Source organism: Somniosus microcephalus, unplaced genomic scaffold, assembly GCF_052327205.1.
Source record: "Somniosus microcephalus isolate GS21.2 unplaced genomic scaffold, FLI_Smic_1.0 unresolved_chr5, whole genome shotgun sequence".
Lineage (NCBI taxonomy): Eukaryota > Metazoa > Chordata > Chondrichthyes > Squaliformes > Somniosidae > Somniosus > Somniosus microcephalus.
In genome coordinates this window covers 24084471-24110989 of record NW_028225183.1, presented here as the reverse complement: position 1 = coordinate 24110989, position 26519 = coordinate 24084471, and the positions used below count along the sequence as shown (strand labels likewise).

The 26519-nt window shown below is 40.2% G+C and overlaps 7 non-coding genes across 7 annotated transcripts; all 7 read right to left on the bottom strand.

The window, feature by feature from the left end:
• Positions 1–4269: 4269 nt before the first annotated feature.
• Positions 4270–4342, bottom strand: trnak-uuu (transfer RNA lysine (anticodon UUU)). The gene has a single exon. It is a non-coding gene; the product is annotated as a tRNA-Lys (tRNA).
• A 5268-nt stretch (positions 4343–9610) lies between these two features.
• Positions 9611–9683, bottom strand: trnak-uuu (transfer RNA lysine (anticodon UUU)). The gene has a single exon. It is a non-coding gene; the product is annotated as a tRNA-Lys (tRNA).
• Positions 9684–14985: 5302 nt separating this feature from the next.
• Positions 14986–15058, bottom strand: trnak-uuu (transfer RNA lysine (anticodon UUU)). Its single transcript has one exon. It is a non-coding gene; the product is annotated as a tRNA-Lys (tRNA).
• A 1715-nt stretch (positions 15059–16773) lies between these two features.
• On the bottom strand, positions 16774–16846 carry trnak-uuu (transfer RNA lysine (anticodon UUU)). Its single transcript has one exon. It is a non-coding gene; the product is annotated as a tRNA-Lys (tRNA).
• Positions 16847–18579: 1733 nt separating this feature from the next.
• trnak-uuu (transfer RNA lysine (anticodon UUU)) lies at positions 18580–18652 on the bottom strand. Its single transcript has one exon. It is a non-coding gene; the product is annotated as a tRNA-Lys (tRNA).
• Positions 18653–23974: 5322 nt separating this feature from the next.
• Positions 23975–24047, bottom strand: trnak-uuu (transfer RNA lysine (anticodon UUU)). The gene has a single exon. It is a non-coding gene; the product is annotated as a tRNA-Lys (tRNA).
• A 1721-nt stretch (positions 24048–25768) lies between these two features.
• On the bottom strand, positions 25769–25841 carry trnak-uuu (transfer RNA lysine (anticodon UUU)). The gene has a single exon. It is a non-coding gene; the product is annotated as a tRNA-Lys (tRNA).
• Between the last annotated feature and the right edge of the window lie 678 nt (positions 25842–26519).

The following is a 26519-nucleotide window of genomic DNA, read 5'->3' as shown; positions in this document are numbered from 1 at the left end:
GAATACACTCCTTATAATGTTAAGCTGGAAACAGTTGATATTCAAATAGACTTGTGTCCCTGTACATATATCATTAAATGGTCATGGACAGGTACAGAAATGAATCATAAAGCTAATTGAAAAGTGATACTTATATCTGTAGGATTACAATATAAGAGGGTGAAATGATGCCACAGCTATACAAAGCACTGGTTAGGCCACAGCTGCGGTACTGTGTTCAATTCTCGGCATCACAGCTTGGGAATGTATTATTAGGCTTAAAAAGTGAAGGAGACATAGAGTCCAAGGGACAAATTACAACGGGATATTGCACAAACTCGGTTTTTTTTCCTGGAATTTTGAAGCTGAAGTGGTGATTTGATTGAAGTATTCACGATATTAAGAGGAAATGCTAGTGTAGATAGCGAGAAGCTATTTCTGATGATTGACCCATCTGGGAGAAGGGGCCATCGCCTCAACATTAGATCCAAGCGTTTCAGGAGAGAAGTTCCGCAAACAGCAATTAAAGCTGGGCCAATTGTCAATTTTAAACTTGAGATTGAGAGATGTTTGTTAACCAAAGGTATTAAGGGATCTGGAGCAAAGGAATGCAAACGGATATCGATCGATGATGTAATTAAATGGCAGAAAGGCTCCAGGCATGAAATGGCCTGCTGCTGTTGTTATTTTCTTTGTTAAATGATCAAAGTGCGAATGTAAAGTTGAGTATCGCGATTTAAAAGCAGCGCCCGAACAGGGACTTAAACGCTGGACCCTCAAATTAAAAGTCTGATGCTCTACCGACTGAGCTATCCGGGCTCTTGAAATGCCAAGCTCACAAAAGTACTTTCATTGGCTGCAGTGCATCATTGCATCTCCCACAAATTCAATTTACTTGTCCATAATCCAGCCTGCACAGCACATTTTTCCCACAAATTCATGATTGACTGCCTCAGACCACCATCACTTCAGAAATATTAACCCACCCACAAAAGACACGCTCGTTAGCAGCGGAGTCAGATGTGACAAGTGCCGTCCCCCAGATATCTGTATTAGATCATCAACTGTTCACCGTATTTATGACTGACTTGGATGGAGCAATGGAGCACTGTACATCATATTTTGAAGATCGCACTAAGTTAGACGGTCCGCTTGTAGTGCAGTTGGGAAATGGAGGTAACCAAACGGACAGAGACAGTAAGCCGGCAAAACAAAGGCAAATCGAGTTCAATGTACGCAAGTGTGACACCAGCCACTTTGGAACAAAGTAAGATAGTTCTGAGTATTTTCTAAATAATGGGAAGCTATTAACTGTTGAGGAGCAAAGAGGTTTATGAGTCCCAGTTCACAAATTATTATTTGCTTGTAGACATGGAGCAAAGACATTTGAAAAAGTCCCGCATATGGGACATTGGGCTAAATTTGAAACGTATGTAATTGAAGGCAAATTATTAACCTGGTTAGGAAATTGGTGGCACGGCAGGAGACAAAGTTTGCAAATGATGATCAGGTACATTAATTGGCAGATTATGACGAGTGGTGTCTCTGATTGATCACTTTTGGGAACTCAACTAATCACCGATTTCATTAACGACTTACTTGATGGGATTGAGAGCCACACATCCAAGTTTGAGGATGACAAAAAAGACAGGCGGCATTATAATCAGTTGAGATGGAAGCAAGACATTTGACCAGATATTCATAGATTAAGTGAATGTATAATTTTCTGGCAAATTGATTTAAATATTAGCAAGTGTGACGTGATCCACTACCGATCATTATAGGAGTATTTAGAATACACTCCTTATAATGTTAAGCTGGAAACAGTTGATATTCAAATAGACTTGTGTCCCTGTACCTATATCATTAAATGGTCATGGACAGGTACAGAAATGAATCATAAAGCTAATTGAAAAGTGATACTTATATCTGTAGGATTACAATATAAGAGGGTGAAATGATGCCACAGCTATACAAAGCACTGGTTAGGCCACAGCTGCGGTACTGTGTTCAATTCTCGGCATCACAGCTTGGGAATGTATTATTAGGCTTAAAAAGTGAAGGAGACATAGAGTCCAAGGGACAAATTACAACGGGATATTGCACAAACTCGGTTTTTTTTCCTGGAATTTTGAAGCTGAAGTGGTGATTTGATTGAAGTATTCACGATATTAAGAGGAAATGCTAGTGTAGATAGCGAGAAGCTATTTCTGATGATTGACCCATCTGGGAGAAGGGGCCATCGCCTCAACATTAGATCCAAGCGTTTCAGGAGAGAAGTTCCGCAAACAGCAATTAAAGCTGGGCCAATTGTCAATTTTAAACTTGAGATTGAGAGATGTTTGTTAACCAAAGGTATTAAGGGATCTGGAGCAAAGGAATGCAAACGGATATCGATCGATGATGTAATTAAATGGCAGAAAGGCTCCAGGCATGAAATGGCCTGCTGCTGTTGTTATTTTCTTTGTTAAATGATCAAAGTGCGAATGTAAAGTTGAGTATCGCGATTTAAAAGCAGCGCCCGAACAGGGACTTAAACGCTGGACCCTCAAATTAAAAGTCTGATGCTCTACCGACTGAGCTATCCGGGCTCTTGAAATGCCAAGCTCACAAAAGTACTTTCATTGGCTGCAGTGCATCATTGCATCTCCCACAAATTCAATTTACTTGTCCATAATCCAGCCTGCACAGCACATTTTTCCCACAAATTCATGATTGACTGCCTCAGACCACCATCACTTCAGAAATATTAACCCACCCACAAAAGACACGCTCGTTAGCAGCGGAGTCAGATGTGACAAGTGCCGTCCCCCAGATATCTGTATTAGATCATCAACTGTTCACCGTATTTATGACTGACTTGGATGGAGCAATGGAGCACTGTACATCATATTTTGAAGATCGCACTAAGTTAGACGGTCCGCTTGTAGTGCAGTTGGGAAATGGAGGTAACCAAACGGACAGAGACAGTAAGCCGGCAAAACAAAGGGAAATCGAGTTCAATGTACGCAAGTGTGACACCAGCCACTTTGGAACAAAGTAAGATAGTTCTGAGTATTTTCTAAATAATGGGAAGCTATTAACTGTTGAGGAGCAAAGAGGTTTATGAGTCCCAGTTCACAAATTATTATTTGCTTGTAGACATGGAGCAAAGACATTTGAAAAAGTCCCGCATATGGGACATTGGGCTAAATTTGAAACGTATGTAATTGAAGGCAAATTATTAACCTGGTTAGGAAATTGGTGGCACGGCAGGAGACAAAGTTTGCAGATGATGATCAGGTACATTAATTGGCAGATTATGACGAGTGGTGTCTCTGATTGATCACTTTTGGGAACTCAACTAATCACCGATTTCATTAACGACTTACTTGATGGGATTGAGAGCCACACATCCAAGTTTGAGGATGACAAAAAAGACAGGCGGCATTATAATCAGTTGAGATGGAAGCAAGACATTTGACCAGATATTCATAGATTAAGTGAATGTATAATTTTCTGGCAAATTGATTTAAATATTAGCAAGTGTGACGTGATCCACTACCGATCTTTATAGGAGTATTTAGAATACACTCCTTATAATGTTAAGCTGGAAACAGTTGATATTCAAATAGACTTGTGTCCCTGTACATATATCATTAAATGGTCATGGACAGGTACAGAAATGAATCATAAAGCTAATTGAAAAGTGATACTTATATCTGTAGGATTACAATATAAGAGGGTGAAATGATGCCACAGCTATACAAAGCACTGGTTAGGCCACAGCTGCGGTACTGTGTTCAATTCTCGGCATCACAGCTTGGGAATGTATTATTAGGCTTAAAAAGTGAAGGAGACATAGAGTCCAAGGGACAAATTACAACGGGATATTGCACAAACTCGGATTTCTTTCCTGGAATTTTGAAGCTGAAGTGGTGATTTGATTGAAGTATTCACGATATTAAGAGGAAATGCTAGTGTAGATAGCGAGAAGCTATTTCTGATGATTGACCCATCTGGGAGAAGGGGCCATCGCCTCAACATTAGATCCAAGCGTTTCAGGAGAGAAGTTCCGCAAACAGCAATTAAAGCTGGGCCAATTGTCAATTTTAAACTTGAGATTGAGAGATGTTTGTTAACCAAAGGTATTAAGGCATCTGGAGCAAAGGAATGCAAACGGATATCGATCGATGATGTAATTAAATGGCAGAAAGGCTCCAGGCATGAAATGGCCTGCTGCTGTTGTTATTTTCTTTGTTAAATGATCAAAGTGCGAATGTAAAGTTGAGTATCGCGATTTAAAAGCAGCGCCCGAACAGGGACTTAAACCCTGGACCCTCAAATTAAAAGTCTGATGCTCTACCGACTGAGCTATCCGGGCTCTTGAAATGCCAAGCTCACAAAAGTACTTTCATTGGCTGCAGTGCATCATTGCATCTCCCACAAATTCAATTTATTTGTCCATAATCCAGCCTGCACAGCACATTTTTCCCACAAATTCATGATTGACTGCCTCAGGCCACCATCACTTCAGAAATATTAACCCACCCACAAAAGACACGCTCGTTAGCAGCGGAGTCAGATGACAAGTGCCGTCCCCCAGATATCTGTATTAGATCATCAACTGTTCACCGTATTTATGACTGATTTGGATGGAGCAATGGAGCACTGTACATCATATTTTGAAGATCGCACTAAGTTAGACGGTCCGCTTGTAGTGCAGTTGGGAAATGGAGGTAACCAAACGGACAGAGACAGACACAGTAAGCCGGCAAAACAAAGGCAAATCGAGTTCAATGTACGCAAGTGTGACACCAGCCACTTTGGAACAAAGTAAGATAGTTCTGAGTATTTTCTAAATAATGGGAAGCTATTAACTGTTGAGGAGCAAAGAGGTTTATGAATCCCAGTTCACAAATTATTATTTGCTTGTAGACATGGAGCAAAGACATTTGAAAAAGTCCCGCATATGGGACATTGGGCTAAATTTGAAACGGATGTAGTTGAAGGCAAATTATTAACCTGGTTAGGAAATTGGTGGCACGGCAGGAGACAAAGTTTGCAGATGATGATCAGGTACATTAATTGGCAGATTATGACGAGTGGTGTCTCTGATTGATCACTTTTGGGAACTCAACTAATCACCGATTTCATTAACGACTTACTTGATGGGATTGAGAGCCACACATCCAAGTTTGAGGATGACAAAAAAGATAGGCGGCATTATAATCAGTTGAGATGGAAGCAAGACATTTGACCAGATATTCATAGATTAAGTGAATGTGTAATTTTCTGGCAAATTGATTTAAATATTAGCAAGTGTGACGTGATCCACTACCGATCTTTATAGGAGTATTTAGAATACACTCCTTATAATTTTAAGCTGGAAACATTTGATATCCAAATAGACTTGTGTCCCTGTACATATATCATTAAATGGTCATGGACAGGTACAGAAATGAATCAAAAAGCTAATTGAAAAGTGATGCTTATATCTGTAGGATTACAATGGAAGAGGGTGAAATAATGCCACAGCTATACAAAGCACTGGTTAGGCCACAGCTGCGGTACTGTGTTCAATTCTCGGCATCACAGCTTGGGAATGTATTATTCGGCTTAAAAAGGGAAGGAGACATAGAGTCCAAGGGACAAATTACAACGGGATATTGCACAAACTCGGTTTTTTTTCCTGGAATTTACAAGCTGAAGTGGTGATTTGATTGAAGTATTCACGATATTAAGAGGAAATGCTAGTGTAGATAGCGAGAAGCTATTTCTGATGATTGACCCATCTGGGAGAAGGGGCCATAGCCTCAACATTAGATCCAAGCGTTTCAGGAGAGAAGTTTGTATGACAGAAATTTGTAACACACTTCCGCAAACAGCAATTAAAGCTGGGCCAATTGTCAGTTTTAAACTTGAGATTGAGAGATGTTTGTTAACCAAAGGTATTAAGGGATCTGGAGCAAAGGAATGCAAACGGATATCGATCGATGATGTAATTAAATGGCAGAAAGGCTCCAGGCATGAAATGGCCTGCTGCTGTTGTTATTTTCTTTGTTAAATGATCAAAGTGCGAATGTAAAGTTGAGTATCGCGATTTAAAAGCAGCGCCCGAACAGGGACTTAAACGCTGGACCCTCAAATTAAAAGTCTGATGCTCTACCGACTGAGCTATCCGGGCTCTTGAAATGCCAAGCTCACAAAAGTACTTTCATTGGCTGCAGTGCATCATTGCATCTCCCACAAATTCAATTTACTTGTCCATAATCCAGCCTGCACAGCACATTTTTCCCACAAATTCATGATTGACTGCCTCAGACCACCATCACTTCAGAAATATTAACCCACCCACAAAAGACACGCTCGTTAGCAGCGGAGTCAGATGTGACAAGTGCCGTCCCCCAGATATCTGTATTAGATCATCAACTGTTCACCGTATTTATGACTGACTTGGATGGAGCAATGGAGCACTGTACATCATATTTTGAAGATCGCACTAAGTTAGACGGTCCGCTTGTAGTGCAGTTGGGAAATGGAGGTAACCAAACGGACAGAGACAGTAAGCCGGCAAAACAAAGGCAAATCGAGTTCAATGTACGCAAGTGTGACACCAGCCACTTTGGAACAAAGTAAGATAGTTCTGAGTATTTTCTAAATAATGGGAAGCTATTAACTGTTGAGGAGCAAAGAGGTTTATGAGTCCCAGTTCACAAATTATTATTTGCTTGTAGACATGGAGCAAAGACATTTGAAAAAGTCCCGCATATGGGACATTGGGCTAAATTTGAAACGTATGTAATTGAAGGCAAATTATTAACCTGGTTAGGAAATTGGTGGCACGGCAGGAGACAAAGTTTGCAGATGATGATCAGGTACATTAATTGGCAGATTATGACGAGTGGTGTCTCTGATTGATCACTTTTGGGAACTCAACTAATCACCGATTTCATTAACGACTTACTTGATGGGATTGAGAGCCACACATCCAAGTTTGAGGATGACAAAAAAGACAGGCGGCATTATAATCAGTTGAGATGGAAGCAAGACATTTGACCAGATATTCATAGATTAAGTGAATGTATAATTTTCTGGCAAATTGATTTAAATATTAGCAAGTGTGACGTGATCCACTACCGATCTTTATAGGAGTATTTAGAATACACTCCTTATAATGTTAAGCTGGAAACAGTTGATATTCAAATAGACTTGTGTCCCTGTACATATATCATTAAATGGTCATGGACAGGTACAGAAATGAATCATAAAGCTAATTGAAAAGTGATACTTATATCTGTAGGATTACAATATAAGAGGGTGAAATGATGCCACAGCTATACAAAGCACTGGTTAGGCCACAGCTGCGGTACTGTGTTCAATTCTCGGCATCACAGCTTGGGAATGTATTATTAGGCTTAAAAAGTGAAGGAGACATAGAGTCCAAGGGACAAATTACAACGGGATATTGCACAAACTCGGATTTTTTTCCTGGAATTTTGAAGCTGAAGTGGTGATTTGATTGAAGTATTCACGATATTAAGAGGAAATGCTAGTGTAGATAGCGAGAAGCTATTTCTGATGATTGACCCATCTGGGAGAAGGGGCCATCGCCTCAACATTAGATCCAAGCGTTTCAGGAGAGAAGTTCCGCAAACAGCAATTAAAGCTGGGCCAATTGTCAATTTTAAACTTGAGATTGAGAGATGTTTGTTAACCAAAGGTATTAAGGGATCTGGAGCAAAGGAATGCAAACGGATATCGATCGATGATGTAATTAAATGGCAGAAAGGCTCCAGGCATGAAATGGCCTGCTGCTGTTGTTATTTTCTTTGTTAAATGATCAAAGTGCGAATGTAAAGTTGAACCCTGGACCCTCAGATTAAAAGTCTGATGCTCTACCGACTGAGCTATCCGGGCTCTTGCAATGCCAAGCTCACAAAAGTACTTTCATTGGCTGCAGTGCATCATTGCATCTCCCACAAATTCAATTTACTTGTCCATAATCCAGCCTGCACAGCACATTTTTCCCACAAATTCATGATTGACTGCCTCAGACCAGCATCACTTCAGAAATATTAACCCACCCACAAAAGACATGCTCGTTAGCAGCGGAGTCAGATGTGACAAGTGCCGTCCCCCAGATATCTGTATTAGATCATCAACTGCTCACCGTATTTATGACTGACTTGGATGGAGCAATGGAGCACTGTACATCATATTTTGAAGATCGCACTAAGTTAGACGGTCCGCTTGTAGTGCAGTTGGGAAATGGAGGTAACCAAACGGACAGAGACAGACACAGTAAGCCGGCAAAACAAAGGCAAATCGAGTTCAATGTACGCAAGTGTGACACCAGCCACTTTGGAACAAAGTAAGATAGTTCTGAGTATTTTCTAAATAATGGGAAGCTATTAACTGTTGAGGAGCAAAGAGGTTTATGAGTCCCAGTTCACAAATTATTATTTGCTTGTAGACATGGAGCAAAGACATTTGAAAAAGTCCCGCATATGGGACATTGGGCTAAATTTGAAACGCATGTAATTGAAGGCAAATGATTAACCTGGTTAGGAAATTGGTGGCACGGCAGGAGACAAAGTTTGCAGATGATGATCAGGTACATTAATTGGCAGATTATAACGAGTGGTGTCTCTGATTGATCACTTTTGGGAACTCAACTAATCACCGATTTCATTAACGACTTACTTGATGGGATTGAGAGCCACACATCCAAGTTTGAGGATTACAAAAAAGATAGGCGGCATTATAATCAGTTGAGATGGAAGCAAGTCATTTGACCAGATATTCATAGATTAAGTGAATGTGTAATTTTCTGGCAAATTGATTTAAATATTAGCAAGTGTGACGTGATCAACTACCGATCTTTATAGGATTATTTAGAATACACTCCTTATAATGTTAAGCTGGAAACAGTTGATATCCAAATAGACTTGTGTCCCTGTACATATATCATTAAATGGTCATGGACAGGTACAGAAATGAATCATAAAGCTAATTGAAAAGTGATAATTATATCTGTAGGATTACAATATAAGAGGGTGAAATGATGCCACAGCTATACAAAGCACTGGTTAGGCCACAGCTGCGGTACTGTGTTCAATTCTCGGCATCACAGCTTGGGAATGTATTATTAGGCTTAAAAAGTGAAGGAGACATAGAGTCCAAGGGACAAATTACAACGGGATATTGCACAAACTCGTTTTTTTTTCCTGGAATTTAGAAGCTGAAGTGGTGATTTGATTGAAGTATTCACGATATTAAGAGGAAATGCTAGTGTAGATAGCGAGAAGCTATTTCTTATGATTGACCCATCTGGGAGAAGGGGCCATAGCCTCAACATTAGATCCAAGCGTTTCAGGAGAGAAGTTTGTGTGACAGACATTCGTAACACACTTCCGCAAACAGCAATTAAAGCTGGGCCAATTGTCAATTTTAAACTTGAGATTGAGAGATGTTTGTTAACCAAAGGTATTAAGGGATCTGGAGCAAAGGAATGCAAACGGATATCGATCGATGATGTAATTAAATGGCAGAAAGGCTCCAGGCATGAAATGGCCTGCTGCTGTTGTTATTTTCTTTGTTAAATGATCAAAGTGCGAATGTAAAGTTGAGTATCGCGATTTAAAAGCAGCGCCCGAACAGGGACTTAAACCCTGGACCCTCAAATTAAAAGTCTGATGCTCTACCGACTGAGCTATCCGGGCTCTTGAAATGCCAAGCTCACAAAAGTACTTTCATTGGCTGCAGTGCATCATTGCATCTCCCACAAATTCAATTTATTTGTCCATAATCCAGCCTGCACAGCACATTTTTCCCACAAATTCATGATTGACTGCCTCAGGCCACCATCACTTCAGAAATATTAACCCACCCACAAAAGACACGCTCGTTAGCAGCGGAGTCAGATGACAAGTGCCGTCCCCCAGATATCTGTATTAGATCATCAACTGTTCACCGTATTTATGACTGATTTGGATGGAGCAATGGAGCACTGTACATCATATTTTGAAGATCGCACTAAGTTAGACGGTCCGCTTGTAGTGCAGTTGGGAAATGGAGGTAACCAAACGGACAGAGACAGACACAGTAAGCCGGCAAAACAAAGGCAAATCGAGTTCAATATACGCAAGTGTGACACCAGCCACTTTGGAACAAAGTAAGATAGTTCTGAGTATTTTCTAAATAATGGGAAGCTATTAACTGTTGAGGAGCAAAGAGGTTTATGAATCCCAGTTCACAAATTATTATTTGCTTGTAGACATGGAGCAAAGACATTTGAAAAAGTCCCGCATATGGGACATTGGGCTAAATTTGAAACGGATGTAGTTGAAGGCAAATTATTAACCTGGTTAGGAAATTGGTGGCACGGCAGGAGACAAAGTTTGCAGATGATGATCAGGTACATTAATTGGCAGATTATGACGAGTGGTGTCTCTGATTGATCACTTTTGGGAACTCAACTAATCACCGATTTCATTAACGACTTACTTGATGGGATTGAGAGCCACACATCCAAGTTTGAGGATGACAAAAAAGATAGGCGGCATTATAATCAGTTGAGATGGAAGCAAGACATTTGACCAGATATTCATAGATTAAGTGAATGTGTAATTTTCTGGCAAATTGATTTAAATATTAGCAAGTGTGACGTGATCCACTACCGATTCTTATAGGAGTATTTAGAATACACTCCTTATAATTTTAAGCTGGAAACATTTGATATCCAAATAGACTTGTGTCCCTGTACATATATCATTAAATGGTCATGGACAGGTACACAAATGAATCAAAAAGCTAATTGAAAAGTGATACTTATATCTGTAGGATTACAATATAAGATGGTGAAATGATGCCACAGCTATACAAAGCACTGGTTAGGCCACAGCTGCGGTACTGTGTTCAATTCTCCGCATCACAGCTTGGGAATGTATTATTAGGCTTAAAAAGTGAAGGAGACATAGAGTGCAAGGGACAAATTACAACGGGATATTGCACAAACTCGGTTTTTTTTCCTGGAATTTAGAAGCTGAAGTGGTGATTTGATTGAAGTATTCACGATATTAAGAGGAAATGCTAGTGTGGATAGCGAGAAGCTATTTCTGATGATTGACCCATCTGGGAGAAGGGGCCATAGCCTCAACATTAGATCCAAGCGTTTCAGGAGAGAAGTTTGTGTGACAGAAATTTGTAACACACTTCCGCAAACAGCAATTAAAGCTGGGCCAATTGTCACTTTTTAACTTGAGATTGAGAGATGTTTGTTAACCAAAGGTATTAAGGGATCTGGAGCAAAGGAATGAAAACGGATATCGATCGATGATTTAATTAAATGGCAGAAAGGCTCCAGGCATGAAATGGCCTGCTGCTGTTGATATTTTCTTTGTTAAATGATCAAAGTTCGAATGTAAAGTTGAGTATCGCGATTTAAATGCAGCGCCCGAACATGGACTTAAACCCTGGCCGCTCAGATTAAAAGTCTGATGCTCTACCGACTGAGCTATCCGGCATCTTGCCGTGCCAAGCTCACAAAAGTACTTTCATTGGCTGCAGTGCATCATTGCACCTCCGACAAATTCAATTTACTTTTCCATAATACAACCTGTACAGCACATTTCTCCCACAAATCCGGATTGGCTGCCTCAGACCACCATCACTTCAGAAATATTAACCCACCCACAAAAGACACGCTCGTTAGCAGCGGAGTCAGATGTGACAAGTGCCGTCCCCCAGATATCTGTATTAGATCATCAACTGTTCACCGTATTTATGACTGACTTGGATGGAGCAATGTACATCATATTTTGAAGATCGCACTAAGTTAGACGGTCCGCTTGTAGTGCAGTTGGGAAATGGAGGTAACCAAACGGACAGAGACAGACACAGTAAGCCGGCAAAACAAAGGCAAATCGAGTTCAATGTACGCAAGTGTGACACCAGCCACTTTGGAACAAAGTAAGATAGATCTGAGTATTTTCTAAATAATGGGAAGCTATTAACTGTTGTGGAGCAAAGAGGTTTATGAATCCCAGTTCACAAATTATTATTTGCTTTGTAGAGATGGAGCAAAGACATTTGAAAAAGTCCCGCATATGGGACATTGGGCTAAATTTGAAACGCATGTAGTTGAAGGCAAATTATTAACCTGGTTAGGAAATTGGTGGCACGGCAGGAGACAAAGTTTGCAGATGATGATCAGGTACATTAATTGGCAGATTATGACGAGTGGTGTCTCTGATTGATCACTTTTGGGAACTCAACTAATCACCGATTTCATTAACGACTTACTTGATGGGATTGAGAGCCACACATCCAAGTTTGAGGATGACAAAAAAGATAGGCGGCATTATAATCAGTTGAGATGGAAGCAAGACATTTGACCAGATATTCATAGTTTAAGTGAATGTGTAATTTTCTGGCAAATTGATTTAAATATTAGCAAGTGTGACGTGATCCACTACCGATCTTTATAGGAGTATTTAGAATACACTCCTTATAATGTTAAGCTGGAAACATTTGATATCCAAATAGACTTGTGTCCCTGTACATATATCATTAAATGGTCATGGACAGGTACAGAAATGAATCAAAAAGCTAATTGAAAAGTGATACTTATATCTGTAGGATTACAATATAAGAGGGTGAAATGATGCCACAGCACTGGTTAGGCCACAGCTGCGGCACTGTGTTCAATTCTCGGCATCACAGCTTGGGAATGTATTATGAGGCTTAAATAGTGAAGGAGACATAGAGTCCAAGGGACAAATTACAACGGGATATTGCACAAACTCGGTTTTATTTCCTGGAATTTAGAAGCTGAAGTGGTGATTTGATTGAAGTATTCACGATATTAAGAGGAAATGCTAGTGTGGATAGCGAGAAGCTATTTCTGATGATTGACCCATCTGGGAGAAGGGGCCATAGCCTCAACATTAGATCCAAGCGTTTCAGGAGAGAAGTTTGTGTGACAGAAATTTGTAACACACTTCCGCAAACAGCAATTAAAGCTGGGCCAATTGTCACTTTTTAATTGAGATTGAGAGATGTTTGTTAACCAAAGGTATTAAGGGATCTGGAGCAAAGGAATGAAAACGGATATCGATCGATGATTTAATTAAATGGCAGAAAGGCTCCAGGCATGAAATGGCCTGCTGCTGTTGATATTTTCTTTGTTAAATGATCAAAGTTCGAATGTAAAGTTGAGTATCGCGATTTAAATGCAGCGCCCGAACATGGACTTAAACCCTGGCCGCTCAGATTAAAAGTCTGATGCTCTACCGACTGAGCTATCCGGCATCTTGCCGTGCCAAGCTCACAAAAGTACTTTCATTGGCTGCAGTGCATCATTGCACCTCCGACAAATTCAATTTACTTTTCCATAATACAACCTGTACAGCACATTTCTCCCACAAATCCGGATTGGCTGCCTCAGACCACCATCACTTCAGAAATATTAACCCACCCACAAAAGACACGCTCGTTAGCAGCGGAGTCAGATGTGACAAGTGCCGTCCCCCAGATATCTGTATTAGATCATCAACTGTTCACCGTATTTATGACTGATTGGATGGAGCAATGTACATCATATTTTGAAGATCGCACTAAGTTAGACGGTCCGCTTGTAGTGCAGTTGGGAAATGGAGGTAACCAAACGGACAGAGACAGACACAGTAAGCCGGCAAAACAAAGGCAAATCGAGTTCAATGTACGCAAGTGTGACACCAGCCACTTTGGAACAAAGTAAGATAGATCTGAGTATTTTCTAAATAATGGGAAGCTATTAACTGTTGTGGAGCAAAGAGGTTTATGAATCCCAGTTCACAAATTATTATTTGCTTTGTAGAGATGGAGCAAAGACATTTGAAAAAGTCCCGCATATGGGACATTGGGCTAAATTTGAAACGCATGTAGTTGAAGGCAAATTATTAACCTGGTTAGGAAATTGGTGGCACGGCAGGAGACAAAGTTTGCAGATGATGATCAGGTACATTAATTGGCAGATTATGACGAGTGGTGTCTCTGATTGATCACTTTTGGGAACTCAACTAATCACCGATTTCATTAACGACTTACTTGATGGGATTGAGAGCCACACATCCAAGTTTGAGGATGACAAAAAAGATAGGCGGCATTATAATCAGTTGAGATGGAAGCAAGACATTTGACCAGATATTCATAGTTTAAGTGAATGTGTAATTTTCTGGCAAATTGATTTAAATATTAGCAAGTGTGACGTGATCCACTACCGATCTTTATAGGAGTATTTAGAATACACTCCTTATAATGTTAAGCTGGAAACATTTGATATCCAAATAGACTTGTGTCCCTGTACATATATCATTAAATGGTCATGGACAGGTACAGAAATGAATCAAAAAGCTAATTGAAAAGTGATACTTATATCTGTAGGATTACAATATAAGAGGGTGAAATGATGCCACAGCACTGGTTAGGCCACAGCTGCGGCACTGTGTTCAATTCTCGGCATCACAGCTTGGGAATGTATTATGAGGCTTAAATAGTGAAGGAGACATAGAGTCCAAGGGACAAATTACAACGGGATATTGCACAAACTCGGTTTTATTTCCTGGAATTTAGAAGCTGAAGTGGTGATTTGATTGAAGTATTCACGATATTAAGAGGAAATGCAAGTGTAGATAGCGAGAAGCTATTTCTGATGATTGACCCATCTGGGAGAAGGGGCCATAGCCTCAACATTAGATCCAAGCGTTTCAGGAGAGAAGTTTGTGTGACAGAAATTTGTAACACACTTCCGCAAACAGCAATTAAAGCTGGGCCAATTGTCAATTTTAAACTTGAGATTGAGAGATGTTTGTTAACCAAAGGTATTAAGGGATCTGCAGCAAAGGAATGCAAACGGATATCGATCGATGATTTAATTAAATGGCAGAAAGGCTCCAGGCATGAAATGGCCTGCTGCTGTTGTTATTTTCTTTGCTAAATGATCAAAGTTCGAATGTAAAGTTGAGTATCGCGATTTAAAAGCAGCGCCCGAACAGGGACTTGAACCCTAGACCCTCAGATTAAAAGTCTGATGCTGTACCGACTGAGCTATCCGGGCTCTTGCCGTGCCAAGTTCACAAAAGTACTTTCATTGGCTGCAGTGCATCATTGCACCTCCGACAAATTCAATTTGCTTGTCCATAATACAACCTGTACAGCACATTTCTCCCACAAATCCAGATTGACTGCCTCAGACCACCATCACTTCAGAAATATTAACCCACCCACAAAAGACACGCTCGTTAGCAGCGGAGTCAGATGTGACAAGTGCCGTCCCCCAGATATCTGTATTTGATCATCAACTGTTCACCGTATTTATGACTGACTTGGATGGAGCAATGGAGCACTGTACATCATATTTTGAAGATCGCACTAAGTTAGACGGTCCGCTTGTAGTGCAGTTGGGAAATGGAGGTGACCAAACGGACAGACACAGTAAGCCGGCAAAACAAAGGCAAATCGAGTTCAATGTACGCAAGTGTGACACCAGCCACTTTGGAACAAAGTAAGATAGTTCTCAGTATTTTCTAAATAATGGGAAGCTATTAACTGTTGAGGAGCAAAGAGGTTTATGAATCCCAGTTCACAAATTATTATTTGCTTGTAGACATGGAGCAAAGACATTTGAAAAAGTCCCGCATATGGGACATTGGGCTAAATTTGAAACGCATGTAGTTGAAGGCAAATTATTAACCTGGTTAGGAAATTGGTGGCACGGCAGGAGACAAAGTTTGCAGATGATGATCAGGTACATTAATTGGCAGATTATGACGAGTGGTGTCTCTGATTGATCACTTTTGGGAACTCAACTAATCACCGATTTCATTAACGACTTACTTGATGGGATTGAGAGCCACACATCCAAGTTTGAGGATGACAAAAAAGATAGGCGGCATTATAATCAGTTGAGATGGAAGCAAGACATTTGACCAGATATTCATAGATTAAGTGAATGTGTAATTTTCTGTCAAATTGATTTAAATATTAGCAAGTGTGACGTGATCCACTACCGATCTTAAAAGGAGTATTTAGAATACACTCCTTATAATGTTAAGCTGGAAAAAGTTGATATCCAAATAGACTTGTGCCCCTGTACATATATCATTAAATGGTCATGGACAGGTACAGAAATGAATCAAAAAGCTAATTGAAAAGTGATACTTATATCTGTAGGATTACAATATAAGAGGGTGAAATGATGCCACAGCAATACAAAGCACTGGTTAGGCCACAGCTGCGGTACTGTGTTCAATTCTCGGCATCACAGCTTGGGAATGTATTATTAGGCTTAAATAGTGAAGGAGACATAGAGTCCAAGGGACAAATTACAACGGGATATTGCACAAACTCGGTTTTATTTCCTGGAATTTAGAAGCTGAAGTGGTGATTTGATTGAAGTATTCACGATATTAAGAGGAAATGCTAGTGTAGATAGCGAGAAGCTATTTCTGATGATTGACCCATCTGGGAGAAGGGGCCATAGCCTCAACATTAGATCCAAGCGTTTCAGGAGAGAAGTTTGTGTGACAGAAATTTGTAACACACTTCCGCAAACAGCAATTAAAGCTGGGCCAATTGTCAATTTTAAACTTGAGATTGAGAGATGTTTGTTAACCAAAGGTATTAAGCGATCTGGAGCAAAGGAATATCGATCGATGATTTAATTAAATGGCAGAAAGTCTCCAGGCATGAAATGGCCTGCTGCTGTTGTTATTTTCTTTGCTAAATGATCAAAGTTCGAATGTAAAGTTGAGTATCGCGATTTAAAAGCAGCGCCCGAAGAGGGACTTGAACCCTGGACCCTCAAATTAAAAGTCTGATGCTTTACCGACTGAGCTATCCGGGCTCTTGCAATGCCAAGCTCACAAAAGTACTTTCATTGGCTGCAGTGCATCATTGCATCTCCCACAAATTCAATTTACTTGTCCATAATCCAGCCTGCACAGCACATTTTTCCCACAAATTCATGATTGACTGCCTCAGACCACCATCACTTCAGAAATATTAACCCACCCACAAAAGACATGCTCGTTAGCAGCGGAGTCAGATGTGACAAGTGCCGTCCCCCAGATATCTGTATTAGATCATCAACTGCTCACCGTATTTATGACTGACTTGGATGGAGCAATGGAGCACTGTACATCATATTTTGAAGATCGCACTAAGTTAGACGGTCCGCTTGTAGTGCAGTTGGGAAATGGAGGTAACCAAACGGACAGAGACAGACACAGTAAGCCGGCAAAACAAAGGCAAATCGAGTTCAATGTACGCAAGTGTGACACCAGCCACTTTGGAACAAAGTAAGATAGTTCTGAGTATTTTCTAAATAATGGGAAGCTATTAACTGTTGAGGAGCAAAGAGGTTTATGAGTCCCAGTTCACAAATTATTATTTGCTTGTAGACATGGAGCAAAGACATTTGAAAAAAGTCCCGCATATGGGACATTGGGCTAAATTTGAAACGCATGTAATTGAAGGCAAATTATTAACCTGGTTAGGAAATTGGTGGCACGGCAGGAGACAAAGTTTGCAGATGATGATCAGGTACATTAATTGGCAGATTATAACGAGTGGTGTCTCTGATTGATCACTTTTGGGTACTCAACTAATCACCGATTTCATTAACGACTTACTTGATGGGATTGAGAGCCACACATCCAAGTTTGAGGATGACAAAAAAGATAGGCGGCATTATAATCAGTTGAGATGGAAGCAAGACATTTGACCAGATATTCATAGATTAAGTGAATGTGTAATTTTCTGGCAAATTGATTTAAATATTAGCAAGTGTGACGTGATCAACTACCGATCTTTATAGGAGTATTTAGAATACACTCCTTATAATGTTAAGCTGGAAACAGTTGATATCCAAATAGACTTGTGTCCCTGTACATATATCATTAAATGGTCATGGACAGGTACAGAAATGAATCATAAAGCTAATTGAAAAGTGATAATTATATCTGTAGGATTACAATATAAGAGGGTGAAATGATGCCACAGCTATACAAAGCACTGGTTAGGCCACAGCTGCGGTACTGTGTTCAATTCTCGGCATCACAGCTTGGGAATGTATTATTAGGCTTAAAAAGTGAAGGAGACACAGAGTCCAAGGGACAAATTACAACGGGATATTGCACAAACTCGGTTTTTTTTCCTGGAATTTAGAAGCCGAAGTGGTGATTTGATTGAAGTATTCACGATATTAAGAGGAAATGCTAGTGTAGATAGCGAGAAGCTATTTCTTATGATTGACCCATCTGGGAGAAGGGGCCATAGCCTCAACATTAGATCCAAGCGTTTCAGGAGAGAAGTTTGTGTGACAGAAATTCGTAACACACTTCCGCAAACAGCAATTAAAGCTGGGCCAATTGTCAATTTTAAACTTGAGATTGAGAGATGTTTGTTAACCAAAGGTATTAAGGGATCTGGAGCAAAGGAATGCAAACGGATATCGATCGATGATGTAATTAAATGGCAGAAAGGCTCCAGGCATGAAATGGCCTGCTGCTGTTGTTATTTTCTTTGTTAAATGATCAAAGTGCGAATGTAAAGTTGAGTATCGCGATTTAAAAGCAGCGCCCGAACAGGGACTTAAACCCTGGACCCTCAAATTAAAAGTCTGATGCTCTACCGACTGAGCTATCCGGGCTCTTGAAATGCCAAGCTCACAAAAGTACTTTCATTGGCTGCAGTGCATCATTGCATCTCCCACAAATTCAATTTACTTGCCCATAATCCAGCCTGCACAGCACATTTTTCCCACAAATTCATGATTGACTGCCTCAGACCACCATCACTTCAGAAATATTAACCCACCCACAAAAGACATGCTCGTTAGCAGCGGAGTCAGATGCGACAAGTGCCGTCCCCCAGATATCTGTATTAGATCATCAACTGCTCACCGTATTTATGACTGACTTGGATGGAGCACTGTACATCATATTTTGAAGATCGCACTAAGTTAGACGGTCCGCTTGTAGTGCAGTTGGGAAATGGAGGTAACCAAACGGACAGAGACAGACACAGTAAGCCGGCAAAACAAAGGCAAATCGAGTTCAATGTACGCAAGTGTGACACCAGCCACTTTGGAACAAAGTAAGATAGTTCTGAGTATTTTCTAAATAATGGGAAGCTATTAACTGTTGAGGAGCAAAGAGGTTTATGAGTCCCAGTTCACAAATTATTATTTGCTTGTAGACATGGAGCAAAGACATTTGAAAAAGTCCCGCATATGGGACATTGGGCTAAATTTGAAACGCATGTAATTGAAGGCAAATTATTAACCTGGTGAGGAAATTGGTGGCACGGCAGGAGACAAAGTTTGCAGATGATGATCAGGTACATTAATTGGCAGATTATGACGAGTGGTGTCTCTGATTGATCACTTTTGAGAACTCAACTAATCACCGATTTCATTAACGACTTACTTGATGGGATTGAGAGCCACACATCCAAGTTTGAGGATGACAAAAAAGATAGGCGGCATTATAATCAGCTGAGATGGAAGCAAGACATTTGACCAGATATTCATCGATTAAGTGAATGTGTAATTTTCTGTCAAATTGATTTAAATATTAGCAAGTGTGACGTGATCCACTACCGATCTTAAAAGGAGTATTTAGAATACACTCCTTATAATGTTAAGCTGGAAAAAGTTGATATCCAAATAGACTTGTGCCCCTGTACATATATCATTAAATGGTCATGGACAGGTACAGAAATGAATCAAAAAGCTAATTGAAAAGTGATACTTATATCTGTAGGATTACAATATAAGAGGGTGAAATGATGCCACAGCAATACAAAGCACTGGTTAGGCCACAGCTGCGGTACTGTGTTCAATTCTCGGCATCACAGCTTGGGAATGTATTATTAGGCTTAAATAGTGAAGGAGACATAGAGTCCAAGGGACAAATTACAACGGGATATTGCACAAATTCGGTTTTATTTCCTGGAATTTAGAAGCTGAAGTGGTGATTTGATTGAAGTATTCACGATATTAAGAGGAAATGCTAGTGTAGATAGCGAGAAGCTATTTCTGATGATTGACCCATCTGGGAGAAGGGGCCATAGCCTCAACATTAGATCCAAGCGTTTCAGGAGAGAAGTTTGTGTGACAGAAATTTGTAACACACTTCCGCAAACAGCAATTAAAGCTGGGCCAATTGTCAATTTTAAACTTGAGATTGAGAGATGTTTGTTAACCAAAGGTATTAAGCGATCTGGAGCAAAGGAATATCGATCGATGATTTAATTAAATGGCAGAAAGGCTCCAGGCATGAAATGGCCTGCTGCTGTTGTTATTTTCTTTGCTAAATGATCAAAGTTCGAATGTAAAGTTGAGTATCGCGATTTAAAAGCAGCGCCCGAACAGGGATTTGAACCCTAGACCCTCAGATTAAAAGTCTGATGCGATACCGACTGAGCTATCCGGGCTCTTGCCGTGCCAAGTTCACAAAAGTACTTTCATTGGCTGCAGTGCATCATTGCACCTCCGACAAATTCAATTTACTTGTCCATAATACAACCTGTACAGCACATTTCTCCCACAAATCCGGATTGACTGCCTCAGACCACCATCACTTCAGAAATAGTAACCCACCCACAAAAGACACGCTCGTTAGCAGCGGAGTCAGATGTGACAAGTGCCGTCCCCCAGATATCTGTATTAGATCATCAATTGTTCACCGTATTTATGACTGACTTGGATGGAGCAATGGAGCACTGTACATCATATTTTGAAGATCGCACTAAGTTAGACGGTCCGCTTGTAGTGCAGTTGGGAAATGGAGGTAACCAAACGGACAGAGACAGACACAGTAAGCCGGCAAAACAAAGGCAAATCGAGTTCAATGTACGCAAGTGTGACACCAGCCACTTTGGAACAAAGTAAGATAGTTCTGAGTATTTTCTAAATAATGGGAAGCTATTAACTGTTGAGGAGCAAAGAGGTTTCTGAATCCCAGTTCACAAATTATTATTTGCTTGTAGACATGGAGCAAAGACATTTGAAAAAGTCCCGCATATGGGACATTGGGCTAAATTTGAAACGCATGTAGTTGAAGGCAAATTATTAACCTGGTTAGGAAATTGGTGGCACGGCAGGAGACAAAGTTTGCAGATGATGATCAGGTACATTAATTGGCAGATTATGACGAGTGGTGTCTCTGATTGATCACTTTTGGGAACTCAACTAATCACCGATTTCATTAACGACTTACTTGATGGGATTGAGAGCCACACATCCAAGTTTGAGGATGACAAAAAAGATAGGCGGCATTATAATCAGTTGAGATGGAAGCAAGACATTTGACCAGATATTCATAGATTAAGTGAATGTGTAATTTTCTGGCAAATTGATTTAAATATTAGCAAGTGTGACGTGATCCACTACCGATCTTTATAGGAGTATTTAGAATACACTCCTTATAATGTTAAGCTGGAAACATTTGATATCCAAATAGACTTGTGTCCCTGTACATATATCATTAAATGGTCATGGACAGGTACAGAAATGAATCAAAAAGCTAATTGAAAAGTGATACTTATATCTGTAGGATTACAATATAAGAGGGTGAAATGATGCCACAGCAATACAAAGCACTGGTTAGGCCACAGCTGCGGTACTGTGTTCAATTCTCGGCATCACAGCTTGGGAATGTATTATTAGGCTTAAAAAGTGAAGGAGACATAGAGTCCAAGGGACAAATTAGAACGGGATATTGCACAAACTCGGTTTTTTTTCCTGGAATTTAGAAGCTGAAGTGGTGATTTGATTGAAGTATTCACGATATTAAGAGGAAATGCTAGTGTGGATAGCGAGAAGCTATTTCTGATGATTGACCCATCTGGGAGAAGGGGCCATAGCCTCAACATTAGATCCAAGCGTTTCAGGAGAGAAGTTTGTGTGACAGAAATTTGTAACACACTTCCGCAAACAGCAATTAAAGCTGGGCCAATTGTCACTTTTAAACTTGAGATTGAGAGATGTTTGTTAACCAAAGGTATTAAGGGATCTGGAGCAAAGGAATGCAAACGGATATCGATCGATGATTTAATTAAATGGCAGAAAGGCTCCAGGCATGAAATGGCCTGCTGCTGTTGTTATTTTCTTTGTTAAATGATCAAAGTTCGAATGTAAAGTTGAGTATCGCGATTTAAATGCAGCGCCCGAACAGGGACTTAAACCCTGGCCCCTCAGATTAAAAGTCTGATGCTCTACCGACTGAGCTATCCGGCATCTTGCCGTGCCAAGCTCACAAAAGTACTTTCATTGGCTGCAGTGCATCATTGCACCTCCGACAAATTCAATTTACTTGTCCATAATACAACCTGTACAGCACATTTCTCCCACAAATCCGGATTGGCAGCCTCAGACCACCATCACTTCAGAAATATTAACCCACCCACAAAAGACACGCTCGTTAGCAGCGGAGTCAGATGTGGCAAGTGCCGTCCCCCAGATATCTGTATTAGATCACCAACTGTTCACCGTATTTATGACTGACTTGGATGGAGCAATGGAGCACTGTACATCATATTTTGAAGATCGCACTAAGTTAGACGGTCCGCTTGTAGTGCAGTTGGGAAATGGAGGTAACCAAACGGACAGAGACAGACACAGTAAGCCGGCAAAACAAAGGCAAATCGAGTTCAATGTACCCAAGTGTGACACCAGCCACTTTGGAACAAAGTAAGATAGTTCTGAGTATTTTCTAAATAATGGGAAGCTATTAACTGTTGAGGAGCAAAGAGGTTTATGAATCCCAGTTCACAAATTATTATTTGCTTGTAGACATGGAGCAAAGACATTTGAAAAAGTCCCGCATATGGGACATTGGGCTAAATTTGAAACGCATGTAGTTGAAGGCAAATTATTAACCTGGTTAGGAAATTGGTGGCACGGCAGGAGACAAAGTTTGCAGATGATGATCAGATACATTAATTGGCAGATTATGACGAGTGGTGTCTCTGATTGATCACTTTTGGGAACTCAACTAATCACCGATTTCATTAACGACTTACTTGATGGGATTGAGAGCCACACATCCAAGTTTGAGGATGACAAAAAAGATAGGCGGCATTATAATCAGTTGAGATGGAAGCAAGACATTTGACCAGATATTCATAGATTAAGTGAATGTGTAATTTTCTGGCAAATTGATTTAAATATTAGCAAGTGTGACGTGATCCACTACCGATCTTTATAGGAGTATTTAGAATACACTCCTTATAATGTTAAGCTGGAAACATTTGATATCCAAATAGACTTGTGTCCCTGTACATATATCATTAAATGGTCATGGACAGGTACAGAAATGAATCAAAAAGCTAATTGAAAAGTGATACTTATATCTGTAGGATTACAATATAAGAGGGTGAAATAATGCCACAGCTATACAAAGCACTGGTTAGGCCACAGCTGCGGTACTGTGTTCAATTCTCGGCATCACAGCTTGGGAATGTATTATTAGGCTTAAAAAGTGAAGGAGACATAGTGTCCAAGGGACAAATTACAACGGGATATTGCACAAACTCGTTTTTTTTTCATAGAATTTAGAAGCTGAAGTGGTGATTTGATTGAAGTATTCGCGATATTAAGAGGAAATGCTAGTGTAGATAGCGAGAAGCTATTTCTGATGATTGACCCATCTGGGAGAAGGGGCCATAGCCTCAACATTAGATCCAACCGTTTCAGGAGAGAAGTTTGTGTGACAGAAATTTGTAACACACTTCCGCAAACAGCAATTAAAGCTGGGCCAATTGTTACTTTTAAACTTGAGATTGAGAGATGTTTGTTAACCAAAGGTATTAAGGGATCTGGAGCAAAGGAATGCAAACGGATATCGATCGATGATTTAATTAAATGGCAGAAAGGCTCCAGGCATGAAATGGCCTGCTGCTGTTGTTATTTTCTTTGTTAAATGATCAAAGTTCGAATGTAAAGTTGAGTATCGCGATTTAAAAGCAGCGCCCGAACAGGGACTTGAACCCTGGCCCCTCAGATTAAAAGTCTGATGCTCTACCGACTGAGCTATCCGGGCTCTTGCCGTGCCAAGCTCACAAAAGTACTTTCTTTGGCTGCAGTGCATCATTGCACCTCCGACAAATTCAATTTACTTGTCCATAATACAACCTGTACAGCACATTTCTCCCACAAATCCTGATTGACTGCCTCAGACCACCATCACTTCAGAAATATTAACCCACCCACAAAAGACACGCTCGTTAGCAGCGGAGTCAGATGTGACAAGTGCCGTCCCCCAGATATCTGTATTAGATCATCAACTGCTCACCGTATTTATGACTGACTTGGATGGAGCAATGGAGCACTGTACATCATATTTTGAAGATCGCACTAAGTTAGACGGTCCGCTTGTAGTGCAGTTGGGAAATGGAGGTAACCAAACGGACAGAGACAGACACAGTAAGCCGGCAAATCAAAGGCAAATCGAGTTCAATGTACGCAAGTGTGACACCAGCCACTTTGGAACAAAGTAAGATAGTTGTGAGTATTTTCTAAATAATAGGAAGCTATTAACTGTTGAGGAGCAAAGAGGTTTATGAATCCCAATTCACAAATTATTATTTGCTTGTAGACATGGAGCAAAGATATTTGAAAAAGTCCCGCATATGGGACATTGGGCTAAATTTGAAACGCATGTAATTGAAGGCAAATTATTAACCTGGTTAGGAAATTGGTGGCACGGCAGGAGACAAAGTTTGCAGATGATGATCAGGTACATTAATTGGCAGATTATGACGAGTGGTGTCTCTGATTGATCACTTTTGGGAACTCAACTAATAACCGATTTCATTAACGACTTACTTGATGGGATTGAGAGCCACACATCCAAATTTGAGGATGACAAAAAAGATAGGCGGCATTATAATCAGTTGAGATGGAAGCAAGACATTTGACCAGATATTCATAGATTAAGTGAATGTGTAATTTTCTGGCAAATTGATTTAAATATTAGCAAGTGTGACGTGATCCACTACCGATCTTTATAGGAGTATTTAGAATACACTCCTTATAATGTTAAGCTGGAAACAGTTGATATCCAAATAGACTTGTGTCCCTGTACATATATCATTAAATGGTCATGGACAGGTACAGAAATGAATCAAAAAGCTAATTGAAAAGTGATACTTAGATCTGTAGGATTACAATATAAGAGGGTGAAATGATGCCACAGCTATACAAAGCACTGGTTAGGCCACAGCTGCGGTACTGTGTTCAATTCTCGGCATCACAGCTTGGGAATGTATTATTAGGCTTAAAAAGTGAAGGAGACATAGAGTCCAAGGGACAAATTACAACGGGATATTGCACAAACTCGGTTTTTTTTCCTGGAATTTAGAAGCTGAAGTGGTGATTTGATTGAAGTATTCACGATATTAAGAGGAAATGCTAGTGTAGATAGCGAGAAGCTATTTCTGATGATTGACCCATCTGGGAGAAGGGGCCATAGCCTCAACATTAGATCCAAGCGTTTCAGGAGAGAAGTTTGTGTGACAGAAATTTGTAACACGCTTCCGCAAACAGCAATTAAAGCTGGGCCAATTGTCAATTTTAAACTTGAGATTGAGAGATGTTTGTTAACCAAAGGTATTAAGGCATCTGGAGCAAAGGAATATCGATCGATGATTTAATTAAATGGCAGAAAGGCTCCAGGCATGAAATGGCCTGCTGCTGTTGTTATTTTCTTTGCAAAATGATCAAAGTTCGAATGTAAAGTTGAGTATCGCGATTTAAAAGCAGCGCCCGAACAGGGACTTGAACCCTGGACCCTCAGATTAAAAGTCTAATGCTCTACCGACTGAGCTGTCCGGGCTCTTGCAATGCTAAGCTCACAAAAGTACTTTCATTGGCTGCAGTGCATCATTGCACCTCCGACAAATTCAATTTACTTGTCCATAATACAACCTGCACAGCACATTTCTCCCACAAATCCGGATTGACTGCCTCAGACCACTATCACTTCAGAAATATTAACCCACCCACAAAAGACACGCTCGTTAGCAGCGGAGTCAGATGTGACAAGTGCCGTCCCCCAGATATCTGTATTAGATCATCAACTGTTCACCGTATTTATGACTGACTTGGATGGAGCAATGGAGCACTGTGCATCATATTTTGAAGATCGCACTAAGTTAGACAGTCTGCTTGTCGTGCAGTTGGGAAATGGAGGTAACCAAACGGACAGAGACAGACACAGTAAACCTGCAAAACAAAGGCAAATCGCGTTCAATGTACGCAAGTTTGACACCAGCCACTTTGGAACAAAGTAAGATAGTTCTGAGTATTTTCTAAATAATGGGAAGCTATTAACCGTTGAGGAGCAAAGAGGTTTATGAATCCCAGTTCACAAATTATTATTAGCTTGTCGACATGGAGCAAAAGACATTTGATAAAGTCCATTGCAATGTGCTGTTGCATTGCATTTTAATTATATGGAAAAGTGATATTCCATTGCAATGTGCTATTGAATTGCAAATGGTTATCATATTGC